This window comes from Sinocyclocheilus anshuiensis, unplaced genomic scaffold, assembly GCF_001515605.1.
Source record: "Sinocyclocheilus anshuiensis isolate Anshui unplaced genomic scaffold, SAMN03320099.WGS_v1.1 scaffold1680, whole genome shotgun sequence".
Taxonomy (NCBI): domain Eukaryota; kingdom Metazoa; phylum Chordata; class Actinopteri; order Cypriniformes; family Cyprinidae; genus Sinocyclocheilus; species Sinocyclocheilus anshuiensis.
The window spans coordinates 90109-98258 of record NW_015558569.1 but is presented as its reverse complement, the minus strand read 5'-3'; the positions used below and the strand labels follow the sequence as shown (position 1 = coordinate 98258).

The 8150-nt window shown below is 47.7% G+C and overlaps 1 pseudogene; it reads right to left on the bottom strand.

The window, feature by feature from the left end:
• LOC107679541 (vacuolar protein sorting-associated protein 13B-like) overlaps positions 1-8150 on the bottom strand; it is a 19317-nt pseudogene that overhangs the window by 7616 nt on the left and 3551 nt on the right.

Sequence of the window (8150 nt, the reverse complement as noted above, 5' to 3'; positions counted from 1 at the left end):
TGTGTGTGTGTGTGTGTGTGTGTGTGTGTGTGTGTGTGTGTGTGTGTGTGAGAGAGTGTGTGAGTAAGTGTGTGGGTGTGTGCGTGTGTGTGAGTGTGTGTGCGTGTGTATGCGTGTGTGTGTGCGTGCGTGCGTGTGCATGTGTGTGTGTGAACAGAGCACCTCATGACCAGAAGCTCCAGTTGAACAGCATCCACGGTCTAAGGTCATTACTCAACAAAGCACCAAAGAACTGAAAACATTACGAACCAGAGTTTCAGCAATAAAATATTAAAATATACAGCAATAAATGGTCATAACCGCAGGTCCAATGGCATTATGGAGCCGTGTTGAACGCTCGCAGTCCCACTTCAACTTATAAAACTTTAATGCTTTTTCCTTGTTGTCCAACTCAAATGTTTGTCTTCCTGTGCGAGTGGCACTGCGTTTTATTAATGAGCTCTGGAGCACTGCGGATCATAATCCGACAAACTCAAAGCCTCACGATCAGGTGAAGAACAAATAAGTGTTTTACAGCAGCAGCGAGGGCCGCAGGGTCCTAGTTGTGCTTCATTTCCTGTGGGCATCACTCATGCGGGCGTGTGTGTGTGCGGTCGACGCTTACCGCCGGGTCAGTCGTGTGTGTGTGTCGAACATGCAGGTCAGTGTGTGTGTGTCAGTCGTGTGTGTGTGTGTGTGTGTGTGTGTCGAACATGCAGGTCTGTGTGTGTGTCGAACATGCAGGTCAGTGTGTGTGTGTCAGTCGTGTGTGTGTGTGTGTGTGTGTGTGTCGAACATGCAGGTCTGTGTGTGTGTCGAACATGCAGGTCAGTGTGTGTGTGTCAGTCGTGTGTGTGTGTGTGTGTGTGTGTGTCGAACATGCAGGTCTGTGTGTGTGTCGAACATGCAGGTCAGTGTGTGTGTGTCAGTCGTGTGTGTGTGTGTGTGTGTGTGTGTCGAACATGCAGGTCTGTGTGTGTGTCGAACATGCAGGTCAGTGTGTGTGTGTCAGTCGTGTGTGTGTGTGTGTGTGTGTGTGTCGAACATGCAGGTCTGTGTGTGTGTCGAACATGCAGGTCAGTGTGTGTGTGTCAGTCGTGTGTGTGTGTGTGTGTGTGTGTGTCGAACATGCAGGTCTGTGTGTGTGTCGAACATGCAGGTCAGTGTGTGTGTGTCAGTCGTGTGTGTGTGTGTGTGTGTGTGTGTCGAACATGCAGGTCTGTGTGTGTGTCGAACATGCAGGTCAGTGTGTGTGTGTCAGTCGTGTGTGTGTGTGTGTGTGTGTGTGTCGAACATGCAGGTCTGTGTGTGTGTCGAACATGCAGGTCAGTGTGTGTGTGTCAGTCGTGTGTGTGTGTGTGTGTGTGTGTGTCGAACATGCAGGTCTGTGTGTGTGTCGAACATGCAGGTCAGTGTGTGTGTGTCAGTCGTGTGTGTGTGTGTGTGTGTGTGTGTCGAACATGCAGGTCTGTGTGTGTGTCGAACATGCAGGTCAGTGTGTGTGTGTCAGTCGTGTGTGTGTGTGTGTGTGTGTGTGTCGAACATGCAGGTCTGTGTGTGTGTCGAACATGCAGGTCAGTGTGTGTGTGTCAGTCGTGTGTGTGTGTGTGTGTGTGTGTGTCGAACATGCAGGTCTGTGTGTGTGTCGAACATGCAGGTCAGTGTGTGTGTGTCAGTCGTGTGTGTGTGTGTGTGTGTGTGTGTCGAACATGCAGGTCTGTGTGTGTGTCGAACATGCAGGTCAGTGTGTGTGTGTCAGTCGTGTGTGTGTGTGTGTGTGTGTGTGTCGAACATGCAGGTCTGTGTGTGTGTCGAACATGCAGGTCAGTGTGTGTGTGTCAGTCGTGTGTGTGTGTGTGTGTGTGTGTGTCGAACATGCAGGTCTGTGTGTGTGTCGAACATGCAGGTCAGTGTGTGTGTGTCAGTCGTGTGTGTGTGTGTGTGTGTGTGTGTCGAACATGCAGGTCTGTGTGTGTGTCGAACATGCAGGTCAGTGTGTGTGTGTCAGTCGTGTGTGTGTGTGTGTGTGTGTGTGTCGAACATGCAGGTCTGTGTGTGTGTCGAACATGCAGGTCAGTGTGTGTGTGTCAGTCGTGTGTGTGTGTGTGTGTGTGTGTGTCGAACATGCAGGTCTGTGTGTGTGTCGAACATGCAGGTCAGTGTGTGTGTGTCAGTCGTGTGTGTGTGTGTGTGTGTGTGTGTCGAACATGCAGGTCTGTGTGTGTGTCGAACATGCAGGTCAGTGTGTGTGTGTCAGTCGTGTGTGTGTGTGTGTGTGTGTGTGTCGAACATGCAGGTCTGTGTGTGTGTCGAACATGCAGGTCAGTGTGTGTGTGTCAGTCGTGTGTGTGTGTGTGTGTGTGTGTGTCGAACATGCAGGTCTGTGTGTGTGTCGAACATGCAGGTCAGTGTGTGTGTGTCAGTCGTGTGTGTGTGTGTGTGTGTGTGTGTCGAACATGCAGGTCTGTGTGTGTGTCGAACATGCAGGTCAGTGTGTGTGTGTCAGTCGTGTGTGTGTGTGTGTGTGTGTGTGTCGAACATGCAGGTCTGTGTGTGTGTCGAACATGCAGGTCAGTGTGTGTGTGTCAGTCGTGTGTGTGTGTGTGTGTGTGTGTGTCGAACATGCAGGTCTGTGTGTGTGTCGAACATGCAGGTCAGTGTGTGTGTGTCAGTCGTGTGTGTGTGTGTGTGTGTGTGTGTCGAACATGCAGGTCTGTGTGTGTGTCGAACATGCAGGTCAGTGTGTGTGTGTCAGTCGTGTGTGTGTGTGTGTGTGTGTGTGTCGAACATGCAGGTCTGTGTGTGTGTCGAACATGCAGGTCAGTGTGTGTGTGTCAGTCGTGTGTGTGTGTGTGTGTGTGTGTGTCGAACATGCAGGTCTGTGTGTGTGTCGAACATGCAGGTCAGTGTGTGTGTGTCAGTCGTGTGTGTGTGTGTGTGTGTGTGTGTCGAACATGCAGGTCTGTGTGTGTGTCGAACATGCAGGTCAGTGTGTGTGTGTCAGTCGTGTGTGTGTGTGTGTGTGTGTGTGTCGAACATGCAGGTCTGTGTGTGTGTCGAACATGCAGGTCAGTGTGTGTGTGTCAGTCGTGTGTGTGTGTGTGTGTGTGTGTGTCGAACATGCAGGTCTGTGTGTGTGTCGAACATGCAGGTCAGTGTGTGTGTGTCAGTCGTGTGTGTGTGTGTGTGTGTGTGTGTCGAACATGCAGGTCTGTGTGTGTGTCGAACATGCAGGTCAGTGTGTGTGTGTCAGTCGTGTGTGTGTGTGTGTGTGTGTGTGTCGAACATGCAGGTCTGTGTGTGTGTCGAACATGCAGGTCAGTGTGTGTGTGTCAGTCGTGTGTGTGTGTGTGTGTGTGTGTGTCGAACATGCAGGTCTGTGTGTGTGTCGAACATGCAGGTCAGTGTGTGTGTGTCAGTCGTGTGTGTGTGTGTGTGTGTGTGTGTCGAACATGCAGGTCTGTGTGTGTGTCGAACATGCAGGTCAGTGTGTGTGTGTCAGTCGTGTGTGTGTGTGTGTGTGTGTGTGTCGAACATGCAGGTCTGTGTGTGTGTCGAACATGCAGGTCAGTGTGTGTGTGTCAGTCGTGTGTGTGTGTGTGTGTGTGTGTGTCGAACATGCAGGTCAGTGTGTGTGTCGAACATGCAGGTCAGTGTGTGTGTGTCGAACATGCAGGTCAGTGTGTGTGTGTGTCGAACATGCAGGTCAGTGTGTGTGTGTCAGTCGTGTGTGTGTGTGTGTGTGTGTGTCGAACATGCAGGTCAGTGTGTGTGTGTCAGTCTGTGTGTGTGCGGTCGACGCTTACCGCCGGGTTGTGTGTGTGTGTGTGTCGAACATGCAGGTCAGTGTGTGTGTGTCGAACATGCAGGTCAGTGTGTGTGTGTGTTGCACCTGCATTCACAGTCATAAAGTCATTCCCTGTTAGTGCTCTCTGGATCCAATTTATCCAGCGGAGCAGCCGACTTTCCCTCCGTCTGCCTTCATCTCTCTGTAAACTATTGCTTCAGCTGCACCTGTGCTGCGGCCCGTGGGGATGAAAAACTCCAGTCATAAAATAGCTGGAAAAACCAACCGCTTTATGTGCTACTCGAGCCAAGAGCGGCTCTCAGACTCCACCGGCCTCTTCCTGCCCGCGGAGCGCATCAGAATAAAGACACGAGACGTGAATGTGTTTCGATGCACAGGAACGAGCCACCTGCTCTAAGCTTCACAGAATCAATGCAACAAAAACACTGACAGCTTGAGTTCAAACCATCTAAATATCGATCTGAATAAAATGCTGTCAGAATCAGCAGAGACATTTTGCCAGTCGCATAGTTTCATTTTCATCATGATCACGTGTCGTTACTCTGCACCCGCAGTCAAATCTCATTTCAGAGCTGCACACCGAGCCCAGTGTTCACACTCGTTGCACAATTAACCTCAGACTAGGTACGTCAATTACCAGACAGTTTTTGTATCTACCATGACATTAAATTCTCTCGTATGAGCCGATCCCTGAACACATGTCAGCGGATGTGGAGAAAGGTTATCGGTCGTTGGCTGTGATTCTGCCATTGTGAACAGCACTTACACTGTCATGCAGCTACGGCTCAAACTCTTGTACTTTTCTAGCCAATTTTTAGAATTACAATTAAGATGTAGAATTTTAGAACTCACTAAATGAATAAATGTGTGATATTCACAACCAAAAAATGCATATAAACTTAATTATGAGTGAAAGAGGAATGTGTGTGTGTCTCTGTGTAAGCTTCAATGAAAACAAACAGTGTGCTGAGCTCTGATGGGGGTCTTTAAGAGGCTTTCCAGATAAGAGCCGCTCCTCAGGGAGGGACCGTGGCCCCGCGGCCTTCACAACATCACTCACCTGGGGGCAGGTCAGGGTCGCTGGGGGCCTGCTGCACCCGTCGAGGTTTAGACGCGGCCTTAGAGCTCTCAGAGGCGCTGCGATTGGTCGAACTGGACGTACAGCTTTCATTATCATCCTGCACACAGAAACAACACAAACACAACCTTACACACAACATCTGAGAGGAGACACGAGATCAGACGAGATGAGAAGAGAATTAAGATTTTATGACACTTTCTGAGTGTGTGTGTGTTTGTGTTTGAGTGTGTGTGTGTTTGTGTTTGAGTGTGTGTGTGTGTATCTAAAGGAATGAGGAGTTTTGCACAGATGCACTGTGGGATAAACAGCAGTAAAGGTTTATTTCTCATTTATTGCTGCAGTCTGCTGTGTGTTTGTGATGAAAGAGTGAAGATGCAGCTAAAACAATCAGACGAGCACAGCGTCGAGGTCAGACGCAAACATCCCAGGATGCTTGTCACTGATAACAGCCACTGATTTACTGGAGAGATTCACTTTACTGCATCAGTAACGGCCTCTACGCCCCCCACCTGAGCCACGGTGACCTTTGACCCGAGACCAGCGTCGCACGGGCCCAGAGTTAAACACACTCAGTCAACCTCCGTAACATCAACAAGCCCTTCAGCAGCCACACCACACGCCTCCATCAGCTCCAGCTGTGTTAATGAAGACGTCTGACACAACAACACACACACCAGCAGATATAATAAACAAATCACACAGAGAGATTAACACTGAGCGCTCACACTTCATCTACAGAGACCAGCTCTGAGAATCTACTGGAGATTATTCGCACACCTCCACATCTGCAAACACTTGCACAAGCGCAGCACGTCTGCACATCTCCCTGAGTGCTGCGCGTTCAGCATCACTGCAGACGTGCTGCTGTAGATCCAGAGCAGATCCTGCACACGAAACACCTGCAGATGTTTCTACAGGATCATACTCCGCTGCTCAGAGGAACTGTAAAAACAAACTACATTCATTAGATCATTAATCACCAGAGAAACTCACAGCGGACACTGCAAACCTCCTTCTGTTCTCAACACACACACAACCTGAGACACAACACATCTCTCTCACCTACACCTGTAACTTTGATTCTTTTTTTCACAGTTTCTCTGTTTTATTTGTATAGCTGCAAGCAAATGCAAACATGTAATGAAGTATATGTCATGTTTAAACTGAAATGGTCAGGGTTTCTCGGGCTCTGCGTCTGGTTTGGGGTCTCTCCGGGCCGAGCTTTACCAGCGCATAATTTGTCTGAACGTCATTTGCAATTTTCCAAAAGTTCTTTCTGAACGTGACGGCTCTGTGAAACACATCTGCAACAAATACCTGTTTGGGAATTTAACAGAACCCGTCCCGACTCGTTTCCACATGGCAGAAACACGCAGACGGCAGTAGCTGCAGCGCTGGGTGATATTAGCGCAGTGAAACACGCATATGTTCCAGATCTATTCTGCAGAAGCTGCTATAATCAGCTCTAATTGACTTCCCTGCTAAATGTGTTTCTAACTGGCCATCTGGCCTCAGGACCTCCTCACAACGACTCCCTGCGCGCGAGCGCTGCTTCAGCGCAGGAAAACACGCTTCTGACACCAAGGAACACTGTACGTCTTTTGTGACGTCCGTGTCTGTGACGTGCAGTCGATTAGCACAGACAGCAATCTCCATGTTGTTCAATAACTGACATGGACTCTTCAGTATTTGAGCTGCAAAGTGTCTCAATCACCTTTTTGTGATGAAGGAACCACTGGCCGCGTTACTCGCTGCAGATTGCTGCATGCAAACAACCTCACAGATTGCCGCTTCACATGCCTTTCTGTGCAAACATCACATGAAGGCCACGAGGTTTACTCAATGAGCAGCGGAATATAACTTCAGTCAGGACTGGTGAGTGATTCTATCACACTAGCCTCATGTGATTATACTTTCAAACCATTGTAATAGTTTCATGTTTTAAAGATGCACACTTGCACACTCCACCACAAGTGCTATGGACCTCAGTCAGAGAGGACGCCATACTGTGCTTTAAATTAAATATGGCTTTTCCCTGACTAAAGTCTATTAGATTAACATGAAACATGTTTCATATTTGTTTGTGCAAACTGCGGATTGAGTGATTGTCTGCTCAGCGCAGATGCCGCACAGTCATCAGATAAAGACAGACTCATTGATCAGTGCTTTCATACATGAACATCTGTTGTAGGGATGCAACAATACAGTTAGTCCACGGTTCAATTCCTACCACGGTTTTTAACCACGGTTTCATTTCGGTTCAGTTCTGATAGCTTGGCACATCAGTGTTTTTTTGCAACAAATTAACAACAAAAAAACTCCTGTAAACCTCTGTACACTGGAAAAAGCATGGATTATTATATGTCTGCTTAACATTTCTTTTGAGAGAGGTATTTTTCAGATTTTTACCCAAAATAGGATGGACTGGCCATTATTGAGTGCTATAAACACATGTAATGTGTGTTTCATTCATACTGCACGCCAGAGGGCGCCCTTGCGCAGAAAATCCACACATGCATCACAGAAGTAACACTGATGATGTTCCAGGAAATCCCTGATATGGATAAAGGTATTGCTATCGCTGTAACTGAATAAAAAAAAGATATAAAGTTAAATGTACTGAATGATGAAATGTAAGGACAATAAACACCCGCCTGAGACAATATATGGTTTGTGTTCTTCAAGCCATCTCGGGTATTTTCATAATGATATTTGTAAGCCATTTCTAATCAACATAGCCATTATTACAAGTACAGAATATATTTTCTGTACTTGTTATAAGTTATTTCAAACACTCAACTGAAGTTGTGATGTAAAAAGTTATAATGTTCTCTTTTGTTGGACAACAGGTTTAGAAAGGCTTATCATTGCATGTCTCGGGAAGATGCTCGGCGTGTGTTGCTTTTTCAAATATAAGCAGGGAGGCGTTTCCTCATCTCAGCACGTGAACTCACACACACACACTCACACACTCACACTCACACAGATGTACACACACACACACACACACACACACTCACACACGCGCACACACACACACACACAGATGTACACACACACTCACACACTCACACAGATGTACACACACTCACACACACACTCACACACGCTCACACACACACACACACACAGATGTACACACACACTCACACACTCACACTCACACAGATGTACACACACAAAAAATCATGGGCTAATCCACTATGACCTCACTTCCTGTTTGTTGCTGCCGTGTGTTTTGAGTTTGAGCTCCGTCAAGTTAATTCTTTGTCGTCTAATTTT